Genomic DNA, 18,751 nt, shown 5'->3' on the forward strand with positions numbered 1-18,751 from the left:
CTGGAGCAATAATAACACTAATGGATTTACTTAGTGTTTTTCACTGAGAAGATAACATGGGGTATATTATCCAATTGCTTCTGTCAGTCAATATTTGGCCTGTCAGGAATATTTATTGAGGGTGTTATAGTATCAGTTTCTCTAAAGAGATAAGACACAAAAGAAATAGAAGATATGAGTCTTACTCTGAAGTTTTCACATAGTTGGGGAAACAAAATGTGAACATACATAATACTAATGAACAGTGTCAAAATCACATTATCAGTGAGTATAAATTAATGAAGTTCAACACTATTCTTCATGAATGCTGAGGAGGGGAGATAATTCAGAGGTTATGAGAAGGAAATGGCAACCCACTCCAGTACTCTTGCCTGGAAAATCACATGGATGGAGAAGCGTGATAGGCTACAGTTCATGGGGTCACAAAGAATCAGACAAGACTGAGCGACTTCACTATGGATGTTTGGTAGGGTTATTTCTTGTTGTTTAATTTTTTTTAATTTTAATTTTTAATTTAATTTAATTTTTTGGCTGGGCCACTCACAGATTATAGGATCTTAGTTCCCTGGTCAGGGATCCAACCCAGGCCCCAACAGTGAAAGCAGAGTTCTAACTACTGGACCACCAGGGAATTCCCTAGTAGGATTGTTCAAGAACAATTTTCTAGGGTTCTTAGTGGCCTAGTGGCTAAGACTCTGTGCTCCCAATATATGGGGCTTATGTTTGATCCCTGATCAGGGAACTAGATCCCACATGCCGCAACTAAGAGTTCACATGCCACAACTCAAACAAACAAAGAAAAAAAGCCACAACGAAGATCAAAGATCCTGCATGCCACAACTAAGATTCAGCTCATTCAAATAAATTGATTAAGTTTTAAAAAAGAACAATTTTCTAGAGGAACTGAGTTGTCAGTGGATTTTAAACAATAGAAGTCTACAAATAGTGAAGGCTTTAGAAAGCATTAAGGCAATGATAGATATTTTTGAAGTGCATCTTATATCTAAGAAGAGGGGATGGGAAAGGGACCTAAAGAGTCTCTGCTTTGTGTGAGCCTGTAGCAAGCACTTCACATTTTCTGTCATGTGTAAGGTATTGTGACAATGTGAAGATTACCAAGAAATCAGCCTCATTTGTGCAAACATATGGAGAAGGCAATGGCACCCCACTCCAGTACTCTTGCCTGGGAAACCCCATGGCTGGAGGAGCCTGGTAGGCTACAGTCCATGGGGTCTCGAAGAGCAGGACATGACTGATGAGACTTAGCAGCAGCAGCAGCAGTGCAAACATATAGAATGATATGGGCATCCCAGGTGGCACTAGTGGTAAAGAACCTGCTTGCCAATGCAGGAGACATAAAGACTCAGGTTCGATTCCTGGGTTGGGAAGATCCCATGGAGGAGAGTATGGCAACTCACTACCATGTTTTTGCCTGCAGAATCCCTTGGATAGAGGCTATAGTCCATAGGGTTGCAAAGAGTCTGACACTACTGAAATGACTTAGCATGCGCACGTAGAATTACATAATTGCAGTCACAGAGTTTAGATAGTTTAGATAGGACCTCTTGAGGGTCATTTAACAAATATTGGTTGTCTGCTTTGTTTTATGTCCTGAATCACCATGTTGTGGACCAGGAAGTAGCACTGGAAATATAGAAAAGGAAGGGAAGTCCATTGAGAGGTGTACAGTTTAGTAATTGGGGTGGCATGAGTGAGAAGTTCTATGACAGATGTGGGACTGTGGCTGAAGCAGTGTTGAGAGAGCTACGAAGCTCCTAATTCTGCCTCAGTTATCATGTGAGCTTTCACAGACAAGGAGCTTTGTGAGCTGGGATTTGAGGGATGAAGGTAAGTGTGCCAGCCTGGCAAGAATGAGAGTAATAATAGAGGAAAGAGAGGAGAGAACAGGAGGGAGAAGTATATTCCAGGCAGATCTGCATCTGCCCCAGCTTTTCCATCCCCTCTATTCACAATGCTAGAGAAAGTACATTTGTTTAGAACGACTCGCCAAATTATTGACAGCTTTAAGTGAATTCTCAGAAGGGAGGAAGAAAACATTTGGAAATAATTCAGCCAGGGGGCTTAATGTGCCTGCTAGGTAGAAGTCACCACGTGTGATGTAATGAGAAACAAGTATCAGAGCAGAGCAGGTCCCAGCATGTCTCAGGTGAAAATGCAAAGAAAGAGATGAGGAGCACAGCACATGGCTTCAGGGGTTAGAGATAATGGACTGGGGCCACAGAGAAAAACATTCAGGGCTGGAGAGTCAGCTTTGGAAGTAGGCTGGACCAGGAGATCCAAAGTGTTTGCAATGCCAAGAGGGTCTGAAGAAGGAAGAGTCCAGAGGAAGAAGATGGTGAAGGCATTTTGGTTGGACTCCTAGGAGAAGAACCAGGATGGCCTATAGGTGTCACAAATTACAGGGATGAGAAATTTCAAAATGTAGGGTGGGGGCTGCTGCTGCTAAGTCACTTCAGTCGTGTCCGACTCTGTGCGACCCCACAGACGGCAGCCCACCAGGCTCTGCTGTCCCTGGGATTCTCCAGGCAAGAACACTGGAGTGGGTTGCCATTTCCTTCTCCAGTGCATGAAAGTGAAAAGTGAAAGTGAAGCCACTCAGTCGTGTCCGTTTGAGACCCCATGGACCGCAGCCTACCAGGCTCCTCTGTCCATGAGATTTTCCAGGCAAGAGTACTGGAGTGGCCTTCTCCGAGGGTGGGGGCAGGAGGGGATGAAAAAAGGGAATGAAGCTGTGTTGTGAATGTAACTTCAGGAGAGTAAGTCAGTGGACTCAGAAACAAATAGCTGTTATAGGAACAGGAAACAGCATGAAATAGAATTTGTCATGGAGAGAAATAGGGCTAAAGATAGACGGGAGGGCAAGACCAAACCAAAGCGTGTCCTAAGTATGATGAACATGGAAGACCTCTAGACAGCAGTCAAGAAGGTACTAGTGAAGAAGAGCCTGCAGAGACTAAAAAGAAGGGTTCATGAACGTAGTAATACTCCAATAAAGCAGCATGGAGACTAGGCTGAAGGGCACAAGAAAACGGACAGCCATGTAACAGGGAAAAAACTTCAGGTACGGAAGGAAACAGTACTGTTCAGGAAGGGAGGGAGAGGTAACTAAGAAACCGATTGTAGAGCTTCCCTGGGGGCTCAATGGTGAAGAATCTGCCTGCCAATGCAGCAGACCCAGGTTTGATCCCTGGTCCGGGAAGATCCCACGTGCTGTGGAGCAACTAAGTCCCCACACCACAACTATCAAGCCTGTGCTTTAGGGCTGCAACTGAGCAACTACTGAAGCCTGCATGCTCTAGAGCCTGAGCTCCACAACAAAAGAAGCCACCCCAGCGAGAAGCCCATGCACCACAACTAGAGAGTAGCTCCCACTCGCCACAGAGAAAAGCCCACGCAGCAATGAAGACCCATCACAGCCAAATAAATAGTTAAAATGACATATATGAAAAAGAAATCTATTGTGGTTATCATTTTGTAGTAGATAGAAATATTGAATCACTGTGTTGTGGGCCAGAAACTAACGGACTGTCGTAGGTCAATTTCACTTCAAAAATAAATAAGCAAACAAAGAAACTCATGTAAAAAAAGACCAGACTTGTGGTTATCAGAGGCAGAGAGTGGGGGGACATGGAATTGGATGAAGATAGTCAAAAGGTACAAAAACTTCCAATTAAAAAATAAATAAGCACTAGGGATATAAAGTTCAACACAATATAACACTGCTAGATGTCACATGTAAAATTTAAGAGAGTAAATTGTAAGAGTTTTCATCACGAGGAAAAAAATGTTCTTTCATTTTGTATCTACATGAAAGTGAAAGTGAAGTCGCTCAGTCGTGTCCGACTTTCTGCAACCCCATGGACTGTAGCCCACCAGGCTCCTCGGTCCATGGGATTTTCCAGGCATGAATACTGGAGTGGGCTGCCATTTCCTTCTCCAGGGGATCTTCCTGACCCAGGGATCAAACCCAGGTCTCCCGCATTGTAGGCAGATGCTTTACCATCTGAGCTACCAGGGAAGTACCTCTACATGAGATAAAGTTTATTCACTAAATTTATTGTGGTAATCATTTCATGATGTATATAAATCAAATCATTATATTGTACACCTTAAAGGTATACAGTGCTATATGTCGTTTATATCTCAATAAAACTGGAAGAAGTAAAAAAGAAATCAAGAGCCTCTCTTGATAGCCTGGGCTGTGGACAGCTTTGGAGGTTAAGAAAATAAAGGCTTAGAACAGGTCTCACGGCAGGAAGAGACTCAAAAGCTCCCAAAATAGTAACTGCTGAGGAGAAATAAAGACTTAATGCAGATTTAGGTCTTACGATGTCAAAGTTGGCTAAGGCTCTCACAGAATTCTCTGTTTGCAAACAGTAGAGAAAATGGATGATGTGGATATAGAAGTCAAATCAGGATGCTTCCAGGAGAGGTTAAGAGGATGAATGAATTAGTGGGTTGGAAAGTTTATCATTAAAGTTGCTGGACAAGGCATAAATGGGAAAAATGGCTGAATTTTGTCATAGAAGTAGGGAAGGAGTTTTTAGCAAAACAGACTGAGCTTGACCACACTCAGATAGTTCTTGATTTGGGATATATATATTTTTTTAATTAAAAAAAAATTTTTTTGGCCACAACTCGAGGGATGTAGGATCTTTGTTCCCCAACCAACGATAGAACCAGTGCCCTCTGTAATAGGAGCTCAGTTTTAATTATTGTACTGTCAGGAAAGTCCAAAGGATATGGTTCTTTTGGAAGCTGACTATATTATAAAAGATCTTGTTTCATTATCATAACTAGAATATAGCTTCATTCTCTATAGTTACTTTGAAGGTATGCTAATTTTTCCACTTCCTTCCAAAACCAATTCCAAAACCAATTTGGCAAGCCTAAAATTTTTTCTCCCTCAGAATATCAATTTGATTTCCTCTACCACCTTCTCAATTGAGGTGTCTTTTGGTTTGTACCTACCATGTGTTATATGTACCCTATGTTTTCTTGATAATCTTTGATTCAGGTTAGAAGCTTGAGTGAGAAAAAGATTTTAGGTCTGCATCTGCCAGTAAACTGACAAGTAAATGCCAATTCCTGCAGACCTGCTCTGTGAAAATTCTCTGAGAATTCCCTTGGGTCTTTTCAACTCTAGGTTTTCCTTGCTTTCTTGGACTTCTAGCAGAATTGAAAGCGTTACATCTTTTTCGATGCTGAGCTATTAGCACAGGTTTATCTTGCCCATCCTCCTCTGCTCTTCCAGGACCTGATTGTAGTTAGTGTCCCACATCACCAAGGGACTATTAACTCTTTCCTAACTAGTATTATATCATTATATCATCTATCAATCCATTCATCCACCCCTGTTCTCCTTATAGAGAATAGTAAGTCTGTCTTTCTCAGTTGTTTGCACAATTTTTACTTTTATGGATGTTTAAGAGTTCTCCATCAGCAGTTAGTTCTGCCAAATTTTAAAAAATTTGCTAATAGAAAAAAATTTTTTTTTTTGGCCAATAGATGACATTGCCAAAGTTAATTAGTAAGCAGGGAAACTAAGCTGAAATTACATTTATGTATTTAGGAAGTTACATAAGCAAAGTTCCAATACCAACCTTATCTTCACCTTTCTCTCCTAGAGAGGTTTTTGGAAATAAGACTGGAATTCTTGCTCTGTTATTAAGAATGGGTAAGGATAGTAGGAAATTGCTTAAACATTTATTCTTTGATATTGAGGTCTGGAAAGAATTGCACTTTCTTTTCTTCTCTTTGGGTAGATACCTCATGTTATTGTTTAGTTTCCCACAATTTATTCAACCTTTTAGTTTCTGTTATAATTATCAGACTCCTTTTCTAACAGGTTCAGATGAACCAGATGTTGCTAGGGCTGTTTTAAGTCACAGATACCAAGGTGATTTTCATTGTCATCTACATGCTGAAGACTTTCACCTTTGATTTTCCAAGCTAAACCTCTTTTCCAAACTCAAAATTGTCTCAGACTTGGTCGTTGGGAATTAGCTATCCTGTTTTTTCCTTTGTTTTTAATGGACTCTGCAGCAGAGTCAACCACTGGATCACCAGGGAAGTTCCAGTTTCCAATTTTCTACCATCGTGAAATACAGTGAAGTTGTTTTGTCACCACAGATACAAACCCACCTTCAGGGCCTTTGCATTTGCTCCTTCCTAAAGCATAAAATCTCCCCCAGATTCCTTCCTAATCTCTTTCAGATCTATTCCATGAGCTGATTGCTGGATTTAAAATTGCAGCTTTCCCAAGGATTCAGTGTCCCCTACCCTCCTTCTCCCCCCTCCCACTCTCACCATCACCATCACACTATATGTATTCTGCTTTCTAGCTTTTTTTCTCCTTGCCCCCCCCCCCCACCCCGCTCCATTATTGAATGCAAGCACCACTAGAGAAGAGGTTTCAGTTTGCTTCCTGCTGTTTCCCCAAAGTATGAAACTGTGCCTGGCACATAGTATGGACTCAAATAATGTTTATGAAATGAAGGGAATAAGCATTGCTTTGGACATTTCTCTATAACTTTATGTGATTTTCCCACCTCAATAACTTTTTTCCCCCTTTTTCTTCTTTAAATAATTTATTTGGCTGCAACACATGGGATATTTGATCTTTGTAGTAGCACAGGGAATCTAGTTCCCCGACCAGGGATCGAACCCTAGCCCCCTGCAATGGGAGCTTGGAGTCTTAGCCACTGGACCAGCAGGGAAGCCCCTCAATACCTTTTTAAGTAAATCATTTCAATTAATTGACAAAAGCCAGGATATTGCTAGTTCATGATAGCCTTTCTCCCTTTGTTCTTTAAGAAAATTAAGTTTTGAGTCAAACTCTCCCAACATTCTTTTCATTTCAGTCCTAGGAGATTGTTTCTGACAAGCTACTGACAATTAGGCTTTTGGAAACATTCAGAAGAGTGGCATTTTTGCAGACAAGTTTTATTTTAAAAACCACATTTCTTTCTCCAATCAAGGTATTTATCTGACTGTAGCCCTGAAAACACTGCAGTGGTGCCATTAGTTTGTTCTGCTTGCAAACCTGGAATGTCTGTTCCTCCTGGGTAGGAAGCAAATTGCATTAATCTCTATATGCCCAGCTCCTAGCTCAAGAATAAATTTGAATGAATCAATCAGTGAGAAAGGTTGAAAGTTTAGGAATCTTTCTCAAAAGAACAATCTGGTTATGTTTATTAAAGCAGGTATAACAGAATAAAAATTATGTGCAGGATAAGGATAGAATGGTGTGGAAGGCAACAGAAGTAGTCTTTTCCCTTCCATTGAAATTTAACCTGGTTGGAATGATTTCTATGTTCCTTACCACTGTGACTCCATTAAAGATCTAGATTCCCATGTCTGTTTAATAACTGTCTGCTGGAAGAAGCAACAGCCCATCAGACACTTACGGAGAAATTCGAACGCCCCAGTCAGTCTTAGTTTTGGTATACTGCCACTGGTTATTCCTCTTAATGATGAAAACTTATTTATTCCTGTGTCTCCTTCATCTGTAAAGTGAATACCGCCGAAGTACAAAGGCAAATAACTAACAAAAATGTTGTGATGACCCTTGCAGACATCTAACTCTGAGTCAAGGGAACACAACCCTTCTCTGGCTTCTCTCTACGGTGCTGAGAGCAGTTTTCCATTGCTCGTGACCCAAATATTGCTCAATGATGGCATCTCTGACCTGGCATCCCAGTTAATGTATCTATAAACATTCAATTCAGAGACCCCAAAACTTATCTCTCAGCCCGAGAGTACCTGGTTAAAAGAAAAAAAAAAAAAGTCATGACAAGAAGATCTTGATAACCTTTTCCCTCTCCAATACTCTCCTTTGACCTTAAAAAAAAAAAAAAAAAAAAGGTTGGGAGAGAAGACGGCCAAGGGGAGGGTAAGGGTCCAAAGGGGAGTCCAGCTCCAGTTTGGGGAATCCAGCTCGCGTTTTGCCTCTCGCTCAGCAGAGCAGGGTCCAGGGAAGGCAGAGCCCCAGCTTCACTCCCTGAGGTCTGTCCTGGGGAGACAGTGCTGCTCCGGGGGGCTGACCTGGCGGGGAGTGGCAGCGCAGACCGCTCCCGCGCCGCTTTGTGCGCGCAGCCGCTGGGCCCTCTGCTCCCGGGTCTGCCCCCCCGGACGCCCCCTGCCCTGCCCCAGTCATGCAGCTCTACCTGCCTCTGCGCTGTGGACCTTTGGGAAGCAGTCGCCCACCCCGGGGGCTCGGGCCCTGACCCTGCCAGGCAGCCGGTAGGTGTCCTCCCGGGGCCCTCCCGCGCCCCTCGCGCCCGCCGGGGCCCCTGACTCCGAAGTTGTGGGGACGATCGCAAGTTGGAAAGTTTCCCCGAGGGCTGGTGCGGGCTTGGAGCCGGGGGGACGCGCGCAGTCCTCGGAGCCTGGGGGTGGGGGGGCCATGGTGAGCTGGGAGAGGGGCAGAGGGCAGGGGTCTGCGGAGCCCCACGCGGAGGCCGGAAAGGCTTGCGAAGGGCAGTGCACGGCCGGTTCTGGACGCGGGCCGGGGTTCCGTGGCCGCGGGGCCGCGGGGGTCGCAGCGATGGGCCCACTCCCCGCGGCGACCCCCCACCCGAGGCCGCTTGGGGCGCTTTTGTTGCGGGTGGTAAACAATGCCCCAGGCCAGAGGACGCGGCCGCCTGCCCCGAGGCCGGGCTGGGACGCCGGGTGGGGAAAGCCGAGCGCCTCGGGCTAGGACCCCGGGCTCCGCTGGAAATTAGAGGATTGGGGGAGGGCAAGGGTGGCTTTGGGAGGGGGCGATTCCCCGACTGTGCCCGTGATTGATGCCCCTCGGAGGAGAAACGGAGGTCTGAGCGCCTCGGGCTGAGAAGAGCCAAGAGTTAGGGCAAGTTTCGGGTGTGGAACCCGGGCTGTCCCACGCTCAAGTGTACCCCCAAAAGAAGTTGTCTTCCTCCCGCATGCTAATACAGGGGACCAGCTCGTTGGGAGAACATTTGGCACTTGGGTTCCCTGAGCTTTTCGGGGAGGAGGCTTCAGGGACGAAACTTTTGGAGTGGAGGTTGTAGGAGAGGCTTGCCAGAGGTTGACCCGGAGTTCTGCGGATCGGGGAAGAAGGGAGTAGGGAATAGAATCGTGTTCTGTCAAAATGGCCTTCTAAAAACCCTTACGGGCGCCGCTCGGTCGCCGAAAGCGCCGGCTTGCCGTCACATCACTAGCACGGAATCCTGGAGCGGGGCGCTAGGGTGCGAGAAGTGCGGAGCTGGGTGCCGGGACACTTCGGCCGGCACGTGAGGGGCCGGGTCTCGGGGTGCCAGGGACCGCCGCCACTTCACGTGTCGGGAAGAGACTGGGCTAGGTCTCTCTCCCTCTCCTCCTCACCCCCTCTCCTCTTCCTTCCCTCCCTCTCACCCACACTCCCAAAGCGATTCAGCTACTAGGGGCTGTGCGCAGTCACTACTAAAAGCGGTCGGGAAGTTGCTGGCCCCTCACAGTACACCTCCCACTGTAATGGGGAACACAAATTGGGCATTTCTGACCCAATAAAAATTAATGTATCAACAAGAGAATAGATATTACTTGAACTGGGGGTCTTTCCCCAGCCCCAATTCGCCCATTGCTTCTTCCCCTACTCCCCGGCTCCACTCTTGGGCACAAAATGAGCCGCATAATACAGTAATGATCAGTTTATAAATACATGTTTGAAAAATGTTGCAAGACTTTGAGCGAGGAGTCGATTAGGTGCACAGTCTAGGGCCGGCGGAGTGCGCTGAGAGCTGCACCCAGACGGGTTAAGGGCGGCGCTACAGGGCCGCAACCTCAGGTCCGCTCTGAACTGAAAAGTGCCCATCCTTTCCACCTCCCCCTCTCCTCAATGTTATAAAGTAAAATAAAAATGTCGGCCTCCTTAGGCCTCACTCAGGATGCCAAAATTAGCTTGGAAAATGTGCTTGTGAACCGGTTAGGGCGAGAGCTTTTTAAGACATATTAGGAATTTATGCGTACAATTAAACACGGCGGGTATGCAGATAAGGAGAGGTTTGGAGATTAGTCAGCGTTGTTTCTAAGAACGAAAAGCCTCAGGTAACGTTGATTTTGAGTGAATTTCCTGATTGTACTGGTTTGCGTTGGTTACACAGGTTGAAACCCAAGTGCCTCCACTCCCCAGTTAAGAGATCTTAATTAGCTTGGTTGTCAATGTATGACCGTGTTTAAAACCATGTTACGATTTCAATTAAACTTCAGAATCAAGTATGAGAGTTATTAGTATCCTCTGCCCCTATCTCTTGGCAAAGACTAATAGCTCATCTTAAGAACTCCGGGATCACAGCTTACCATTTAACCGAGGGTTAACTATGGCTCCCAGCTCTGATCTTCTAGAATTGATGGGCTGGAGTTTAGGATCACCTCTGTCCCCGCCCTTTGTTTCTCTTCCTCCTCCAGTCTTCTTTATCTGGTTTGTCCCTCCCCTCCCCCACCTTCTTCTTTGCCTCTGTATTTTTCCTTCCCCCTATAAGTTTCTCTTTTCCCACCCCTCCATCTTTCTAACTCTAGCCTTGTGCTTTGATCCAGGTGTCTTTTTATATTCTGGCTTTATTGCTACATGTTTCTTCCCCCTTCCTCTACTTTTTTGCTTTTTTTTTTCCCTTTAGACATTTTCTTCCTTCTGCTTTTCCCTCTTCTTCTCAACATGTCTTATGCTTTTCTTGTTATTGGCGGGATCATTCTCTTTCCATTTTAACTTATCCCTTCCCTTTCGGTGGCCCTTTTTGGCTTTTTCCCCCCTCGCTCTCTGCAGGGCAGCAAGGGTGTTTTACATATGGAAGGAGCCTTTAACTAAATCTGCTGGCATTCTAGTCAGTTTCCCTCCAGTCTTTCCATGTGCGGAGAGCTCTCACACTTCCTGTGGTAGAAAACTATCTAGGAACTACAAGCAGCCCGCCCACCTCCTCTTCCTTCAGAACTTAGTTACTGGAGGAAACTAAGCGAACTGGTGTCCTTTAAAAAGAAATGCTTTTTTTTGAGTCTTGTATTTCTCAGTCAAGTGCAGTAGCCTTTAAATTCTAAGAAGCTGAATGGAGTGACTATGAAATCAGAGTTTCTTTCGAAACTAGCTCTGTGTATGCAAATACTCACCACTTTTTTGGCCACTGCTGGTGGTGGGAAGGATTGCAGTATAATTTTAAATTGACATGTGGGCTGGATGGTTACATCAGTTCAGCCACTTCCTGCCCAGGGGACTGGGAGATCCAGAAGGAGGAGGGATGTAGGAGGGAGAACATTTTTCTATCACAGTACTGTCAATATTGTCCTTTACAGACAACTGATACAGTTTAGGAAGACAGCTTTTCAGTTTCTAGGCAAAGTGATTGCATCAGAAATTGTTTTTGCTCCCCCCTTCCCCCACCCCCGCACTTTTTAAGGCTCTTTAGGGAAAGACTACTTAGTAAACTCAAATAATACTGAGGCAGAAGTCTGATCCTGTTTATTGATCAATTTGGTTAGCTATGTTTAAATTATGTGTGAATGATTAGCAGATACATACATAGGCCCTGGGACCTGATCTAGCCTCTTCTCCACTTTCTCTGTAACCTTTGATTTTCTATTTTGGGTTAGAATCTCTTTTCATGTTTCAGATGATAAGTTGGCCCTTATCTCCTGGGCAGTAATATTTAGATCTCATGTACTGCTCCAACTCCAGTCCCTTATGTCACAAGGACACTTTGGGGGGGGGATTATTATGGGTTGGGGATCTTGTTGCCCTCTGGTGAAAACACTGGTTAACCAAGTGATGCTTTGCATCCCACAGTTGTTGGAAGTTTTGCTTGTCTGTTTCACTTTGCTTTGTTTTCTCCTCCAGGAAAATAAGAGCTCACCAGATAGTATCAATTAATTGCATGTAGGCCCCCTCTGGGACCTACTATATATGTTTGATAACAAGGACGTTATTCTCTTATTTTCTGTTCCAATCATATTATCCTGTAGCTACCTCCATGCACTCAGACTCTTGAATATACTTTAGAGTAGAATAAAACTGATTTTTGAGAAATACTAAAATGTCAGTTTTCATCAGAAATGAAAAATGGAAGTGGAATTAGTATTCAATTGTAAATGTATTTTTCTATGACTTAAATACTCTATAAAAAATAAAGCACCCAAGAAAGCAGATAAAGCATTTAATAATGTTTATAAATTAATAAGGAAAATAAGATGTGTAGAAAATTCCATATTTAAATATGAATCTATATAATAGAATGGGTTCCCTCCCTTCCCTCCAGCCCCCAAATTTCAGAAAAAGCTTATTGCCTCTCCTCTCAGAGTTCAGCCCTGGGGATAACTTAGTTTATCTCAAAAGGGGTTACATTTCATCAGTGGAGCCAATGGTGATAAAATTAAGATCTTGTAGGAGTCCTTATTTTGTTTCTGATTGTTTCTTTGGCTGAGTGGTACCCAGTGGTTTCTTTCCTGCAGTTGGGTTTTTAGGGGTCATTGGCCTCTTTCAGGATCTCATAAAAAGGCTGTTACCATTTAAAGAGGCCACATCTTTCCAATCTGTGTCGTTCATACCTTTTCCATTTCCTTGACAGGCTCTTTTTCAGGAGATAAGGTTTGAATGGTAAACATTATCTTAATTACAAGTCTGAATTTCTAAAGCACTTCCATTAAAAAATATAAAAGAATATATGAGACAGAGATCAAGTTATAAACTACTTTCAAAAGCAGATCCCATGACGCCCTCTGGCATATCCAGATTACTTGCCTCAATATAAAAATTTTAATTTTCATGACTGATTGCAGTACTTAGATTATATGCCCCTAATAATTTTTAGCCATGTAATCCTGATATAAGACATGAAGTATGCTTATACTGATATTGTTGAATTTCTGAATTTCTAGTGAATGGGATGGATTGCTTTTTGTTATCTGAAAATACATCCTTATAAATATTGCTGACTTTCTGGAGATTAGAATTGGAATGTCTTTGTTTTCTAAAAATGGTGGTGTGAAAACCAGTGGTCTTTGGAGACAGTATCCTACAGCTTTTCACAGCAAAAGAGCTAGTGTAGCCAAACTTTTTTTTTAAAGAAAAGAGGAAAAGCAGTACGCTTAATGCCAAGAACTCAAGTGGATTTGTATTTAGCCTAATATTTGTATTTAGCACAGATTTATCAAAATGCTGTTTTTCTTGTGGTTAATGTTATCACTAATGTCTATTTAAAAAATCTTTCTTAAAGGCTTAATGCTTTGACTCTAAATGTTGTGCTCTGAGATCTTTTATTATAAGGTGTGGCCTACAAAGTGTTAGGTGAAGACAGAATAAAAGAATTGGATCTTGTTTTGCAGGATATGGCAGACTGAGGATTAAATTGGTTCTATAATAATGATAACTACTATTAAACTTATTTTCTCTCTCTCTTTTTTAAAATATATTGGAGTGTAGGCAGACTTTTTTTTAAGCTCTCATTTACAAAACATTTATTATATGCCAGCTCTGTGCTAAGCCTTTACATGTATCATCTCATTTTATTCTTGTAGTAACCCAGTAAAGTCAGTACTATTATATTTCTGTTTCCTTCTACACCCCAAGGCATGTGGAATCTTATTTCCCTGACCAGGAATCAAACCCATGACCCCAGCATTGAAAGTGTGCAGTCTTAACCACTGGACCACTAGGAAAGTTCTTATTATGCTTCTTATTCTAATATATGTAAGTAAACTGAGGAGTAGAGAGACCAAGGAATTTGTCAAAATCACATGACTGATAATGTTTCTGATCTAGAAATTGAACCCACATTTATTTTCAAAGTCTTTGTTCTTACCTCACATATCAAAAGGATGAAACCATTACCACTAGATTTTCCCCAGAGAAGCCCATTGGTCCCCCCAGACAACCTCATTTCAAACACAGGAAACTTGACTCCTGTTAAATAGTTTGCTGAAGGACACAGCTGGTGATCACAGCTTGAAACTGAGGGTTTTCTAATGCAACACCATCTCTAGCCACAAAACCAAATAGTGTATCCCAGGATTACCTGGATCAAAAAAGTACAACCAAAACAAAACAAAAATTTGAGGATGGTAGAGGACTGTCAAATTTTTACTGTACCAGGTAATAATTTTAAAAGAAAAGAAGAGACCCGTCTTCACCTTTTCATAAAAAAGGACTTTTATTACTTTAAAAAATTTTATTTTGGCCATGCAACTTGCAGAATCTTACCTCCTAGACTAGGGATGCAACATCTTCTCTTGGCAATGGAAGTACATTGTCCTAACCACTGGACCACCAGGGAATTCTCTACTTTTAAGATAAATTTTATTTATTTAAGAATGTGCATTTATTTAAGAACAAAATTTAAATTTTATTTATTTATTTAAATAAATTTTATTTATTTAAGAATTTAAGAATGGGTCTTCATTGCTGTTTGACTTTTTCTCTAGTTGTAGGAAGGGGGACTGCTCTCTAGCTGTGGTGCTGGGGATTCTCCTTGTTGTGGCTTCTCTTGTTGGGGAGCCCAGGCTCTAGGGTGAACAGGCTTCAGTATCTGCTGCTCATGGGTTCAGTAGTTGTGGCTCTTGGGCCCTAGATCACAGGCTCAAGGCCCAATAGTTGTGGCACACAGGCTCAGCTGCTGCGAGGCATGTGGGATCCTACCAGAACAGGGATCAAACCTGTCTCCTGCATTGGCAGGCAGGCTCTCCACCACTGAGATACCAGAGAAACACTCTATATTTTAATGAGAGAAAAAGGAAGACATTAATTAAATTAATTCAGACTTATGAAAAACTTTACATGCCTTTTTTTACTTCTTTATTTTTAAAATTGAAGTATAGTTGATTTGGGTTTCCCTGGTGGCTTAGATAGGAAAGAATCTGCCTGCAATGCAGGAGACCTGGGTTCAGTCCTTAGCTGGGGGAAGATCCCCTGGAGAAGGAAATGGCAACTCACTCAAGTATAATTGCCTGGAGAATTCCATGGATAGAGGAGCCTGGCAGGCTACAGTCCATGGGGTCACAGAGTCGGGACACGACAAAGAGAACAACACTTTCACTTTTTCACTGGTTGATTTACAATGTTGTGTTAGTTTCAGGTGTACTCAGCCTCTTTTTTTTCTCATTTGCCACAGACTGATGATCACTTGGTTCAGTTCAGTTCAGTTGCTCAGTTGTGTCCGACTCTTTGTGACCCCATGAACCACAGCATGCCAGGCCTCCCTGTCCATCACCAACTCCCAGAGTCTACCCAAATCCATGTCCATTGAGTCAGTGATGCCATCCAACCATCTCATCCTCTGTCGTCCCCTTCTCCCGCCATCAATCTTTCCCAGCATCAGGGTCTTTTCAAATGAGTCAGTTCTTCACATCAGGTGGCCAAAGTGTTGGAGTTTCAGCTTCAACATCAGTCCTGCCAATGAACACCCAGGATTGATCTCCTTTAGGATGGACTGGTTGGATCTCTTTGCAGTCCAAGGGACCCTCCAGAGTCTTCTCCAACACCACAGTTCAAAAGCATCAATTCTTTGGCACTCGGCTTTCTTTATAGTCCAACTCTCACATCCATCCATGACCACTGGAAAAACCATAGCCTTGACTAGACGGACCTCTGTTGGTAAAGTAATGTCTCAGCTTTTTAATATGCTGTCTACGTTGGTCATAACTTTCCTTCCAAGGGGTAAGCGTCTTTTTATTTCGTGGCTGCAATCACCATCTGTAGTGATTTTGGAGCCCAGAACAATAAAGTCAGCCACTGTTTCCACTGTTTTTCCATCTATCTGCCATGAAGTGATGGGACCGGATGCCATGATCTTAGCTTTCTGAATGTTGAGCTTTAAGCCAACTTTTTCACTCTCCTCTTTCACTTTCATCAAGAGGCTCTTTAATTTCTCTTTACTTTGGGCCATAAGGGTGGTGTCATCTGCATATCTGAGGTTATTGATATTTCTCCTGGCATTCTTGATTCCAGCTTGTGCTTCCTCCATCCCAGCATTTCTCATGACGTATTCTGCATCTAAGTTAAATAACTAGGGTGACAAATACAGCCTTGATGTACTCCTTTTCCTATTTGGAACCAGTCTGCTGTTCCATGTCCAGTTCTAACTGTTGCTTTCTGACCTGCATACAGATTTCTCAAGAGGCAGGTCAGGTGGTCTGGTATTCCCATCTCTTTGGTGTGAGGGTCAGGCCATTTGAGGAGACAAAAGTACAATTTGATGATGGCTCTTGGCCGGTCCCCTTTCATTTTCTCCTTTTTTCTGAACTTTCAAATAATAGTTGCTTGATTTATTGTTCTTTACTGTTTGTATTATCTCATTTTCTCCTTATTTCCAATTTCCTTGCTTAGATATTCACATTGAAAATTTTGGGACCCTTGGTAGAAGGGCTTTAGAACCAGCAGTCTTTGTTTCTTTGGATTTTTAATATTTATCTACTTATTTGGCTGCACCGGGTCTTAGTTGCAGCATGTGGGATCTTTAGTTGTAGCTTTTCAACTCTTAGTTGCAGCATGTGGGATTTAGTTCTCTGACTAGGAATCAAATGTGGGCCCCCTGCATTGACAGTGCAGAGTCTTAGCTACTGGACCACCAAGGAGAACCTAGAATCAGCAGTCTTTGGATTAAGTTGGGTGAAGGAGGAAAGAGGGACATCATTTCTGGGTGTGACAATCCCCAGGACAATGCCTTCCTTATACTGAGGAGGTACTCAGATATTTATGGACCCATGAGTTTTATTTGTAACCTAATCTGGTGATACTAACTCCCCAGATTTTATGCTGTTTGTGTGTGCATGTGTAAAACTCAAAATTTGTAGATTCTTTAAATTAAATTTACTTATTTTTAATGATAAAAAGTACAATTCACAAAGAAGATAAACACTGTAAACCACTAGGCCCCTAACAACAAAGATAAATAAAGCAAAAATCAGAAGAAAAACAAGGGAAAATAAATATATATATAATCATAATAAGACATATTAACATTTCTCAAAATATTTTTATCAAGTGCAGAAAAAAAAAGAGGAACATCTTGAATGATGCCATTAATAATTTAAATATAATAGATTTATATTAATATTAATCTTATATCCTACACAAATATATTTAAAATTTTGTACCTCATATGTTGCTATTAGATGTCCATAGAACATTTAGAAAAACTGGCAAAAATATAAACATTACTAAATTTCAAAAAGTAGAATTCTTTTTTCATGGTTCAGTTATATGTATATGCATATTATTTTTGAAGTTATTTTTCATTACAGATTATTATATGATATTGGCTATAGTTCCCTATGCTATACAGTAAGCTTTTGTTGCTTGCTGCATGTGTATTCTTGTTTTTTTATTTTTTGTTTTGTTTTTCGTGTGTATTCTTTTAAATTAGAAATCTAGCATTCTTTTTATGCTAAGTCAAACAATTGGACTCAATGTTATAAATTTTTTAGTTAGGCAAAAATTCATAAGTTTTCTAAAAGATATATATATATATATGTATATATATATATATACAAGAGCTTTTCTACTATGCTTGATAAAGGCTTGAAAAAGAATATTTAAAAAAAGAAAAGATGGAATTGGAAATTAGAAAACATAAACCAAGTGAAATGGGAGCTGCTGCTGCTGCTGCTAAGTCACCTCAGTCGTGTCCGACTCTGTGTGACCCCATAGACAGCAGCCCACCAGGCTCCCCATCCCTGGGATTCTCCAGGCAAGAACACTGGAGTGGGTTGCCATTGCTTTCTCCAGTGCATGAAAGTGAAAAGTGAAAATGAAGGCGTTCAGTCTTAGTGACCCCATGGACTGCAGCCTACCAGGCTCCTCCGTCCACGAGATTTTCCAGGCAAGAGTACTGGAGTGGGTTGCCATTGGTACACTGAATATGAAATAGAAAAAGTGAAACAAACTAGATAAAAGATCCTCATATAGTCGATTTGTTTTTTAAACATGGCTGCTTATTAGAAACATATCTGAAAAATTTAGGTTGTTAACTGAAATATGTTATTAATACTATTGGATCTCCAAGGAGTAGAGTTTCTTGGAGAATGTAAGCCTCTTCTTCCTCTGGCTTTAGCAGCTTTACTGTCCAACAGATTATACCCTGCTTGGGTGGTGATGGACTGAGAAAAGGCTGTAAGAGATAACTTTTGGGGAATTCCCTGGTGGTCCAGTAGTTAGGATTTCGTGCTTTCACTGCTGTGGCCCTGGCTCCTTTCCTGGCCACCTGGTTGGGGAACTGAGAGGGAGAAAGGTAGCTTTTAAGTATTCACATTTATAAAGATTAGGTTTGAGCTTTAAACTACTTGTAACTACAATAGTTGTGGCTTCTAATTTAAAGAAGCCCTCATGCTTAGCTTATTCAAAGAATTTCATTAACTTAATCAATTGTCACAGAAGTTAAAGGAGCTTTCTATGTGAATCCAAGGTTTAAAGGGTACTTTAGTATGTTTTGTGTCTATTATACTTTTGTTTTGTAGTAAATATTCTCAGTTCCTTAATTTTAATTAATAATTGCTAGTGAATATTCCATTTCTTTTTTAAACATTTTTTTGGTTGTGCTGGGTCTTTGTTGCTACTCACAAGCTCTCTCTAGTTTCAGCAAGCAGGGGCTACTCTTCTTGAAGTGCACAGGCTTCTCATTGTGGTGACTTCTTTTATTTTGGATCATGGGCTCTAGGCACACGGGCTCAATAGTTGCGGCATATGGATTCTAGAATTCAGGCTCAGTAGTTGTGGCACATGGGATTAGTTGCTCCAAAGCATGTGGAATCTTAC

At 42.1% G+C, this 18,751-nt stretch overlaps 1 protein-coding gene across 2 annotated transcripts in view; it reads left to right on the forward strand.

The window, feature by feature from the left end:
• Positions 1–8,043: 8,043 nt before the first annotated feature.
• Positions 8,044–18,751, forward strand: part of TET1 (tet methylcytosine dioxygenase 1) — a 138,731-nt gene continuing 128,023 nt past the window's right edge. For both annotated transcript variants that reach the window (XM_020869895.2, XM_070470742.1), the window contains exon 1: positions 8,044–8,265. The gene's annotated coding sequence lies outside the window, so the exon portion shown is untranslated. The remainder of the gene's footprint in view (positions 8,266–18,751) is intronic.

Source organism: Odocoileus virginianus, chromosome 7 (genome assembly GCF_023699985.2).
Source record: "Odocoileus virginianus isolate 20LAN1187 ecotype Illinois chromosome 7, Ovbor_1.2, whole genome shotgun sequence".
Taxonomy (NCBI): Eukaryota; Metazoa; Chordata; class Mammalia; order Artiodactyla; family Cervidae; genus Odocoileus; species Odocoileus virginianus.